Genomic DNA, 1,343 nt, shown 5'->3' with positions numbered 1-1,343 from the left:
ATTATCCGCCAGTGGAGACAACCCGGTTCCTGGAGATGGGACAAAGAGCTGGCTCAGGGATATCAATCCACATTGCTCTCTTTGCCACCAGTTCAGAGGGAGAACATTGGAGGGAATAACGATCTGTGTCGGAGGGTGACTAACTGTTCATGGAGACTATTCCTGGCTAACAATAAGTCGTGTGTAACAGCAGACGATGTGATAACACGGCCTCCTGTGGGTGTGGTAGAGATCAAGAGCATGGGGGTGTTCGGGTCCAAATAATACTGAACTCTGTCTTGAAGACTGGAGGATTCCAAACGGAACATGAGGCGCTGGTCTTCCATCAGGAACAAAGCTTTGCTGGAACACTGCTGCATGCCTGAGACAGAGATGTTGGCTAGGGAACAGGGTGGCGTGTTAAAGAGACAGGCAACCAGAAGGTCATCACCTCTGGATGGGCTCGAACCACCAACCTTTTGGTTAATAGCCGAACGCGCTGACCAATTGCACCACAGAGACAGGCGATGACATGGGCTGCGCCATCACTTAGGGGAGGCTATTAGTGAATTCATAATTCAGCCTCCCGGCCTCGAATTCCAGTTGTCGTCTATCAGTTTTACTTTTCCATAATAAAGCCTTGGAGATGTATTGTGGAGACACCGGGGACAGTCTGGAGACACATCCATGTCAGGAGGAACTGGCTTTCTTACTCCGGGCCGTCACCCTTCGAGCCTTTCCGTGTTTTGCCTGTTCTCGAGTTCTCTCATTGGCTCGGAGGCGAGAAGGGGTTTGAATTCCTGATGTGCAGGAACGACAATTCTTTCAATGTCTCAGATCAGTTCATGTCCCGAGAACATCAGAGTCAATCTCCCGGCCTCTTCAACAAAGGGAACGGTGTCTGCACTGTCTCTGCTCAGTTGGACAGTTCATCTTTCATTCTCATCTAAATCCGCTTCCCAACGAGTTTTGAAAGATTCACAAAGCTGGAGACTGGGATTTCTGTTTTGCTTCATGAACATTTTTCCATTTCGTAACTGACAATATTTTGCCAAAACCTCTTCCCAATTGTACTCCATAATGCATTTCCAGGGATGAGGAATTTCCATTTTGGAGAGACATTCCCAAGGTTGGGAATATTCGCTTTGGAGCAAAGAAGATTAACTGGAGATTTCCTGGGGCTGTTGGTAATGATGGGAGAATAAGCGGTGGGAATGGAGAGATTAATGATCAGAAGAATCAATTGCCACTGACCAGAGTCAGTTACCAGAGGACAGGGAATGAAGTTCTTGAATGAAAAGCAGCACTTGTGCCGATTACACACAGAGAATACTGCAGAAAGTCAACAGGTCGAGCAGCATCTG

At 47.7% G+C, this 1,343-nt stretch overlaps 1 non-coding gene across 1 annotated transcript; it reads right to left on the bottom strand.

Annotated features, from left to right (window-relative positions):
- Window positions 1-427: 427 nt before the first annotated feature.
- Window positions 428-501, bottom strand: trnan-auu. The gene has a single exon. It is a non-coding gene; the product is annotated as a tRNA-Asn (tRNA).
- Between the last annotated feature and the right edge of the window lie 842 nt (window positions 502-1,343).

This window comes from Chiloscyllium plagiosum, unplaced genomic scaffold (assembly GCF_004010195.1).
Source record: "Chiloscyllium plagiosum isolate BGI_BamShark_2017 unplaced genomic scaffold, ASM401019v2 scaf_52049, whole genome shotgun sequence".
Classification (NCBI taxonomy): domain Eukaryota; kingdom Metazoa; phylum Chordata; class Chondrichthyes; order Orectolobiformes; family Hemiscylliidae; genus Chiloscyllium; species Chiloscyllium plagiosum.
Note: the sequence above shows the minus strand (reverse complement) of the source record. Positions and strands in the feature narration are given on the sequence as shown.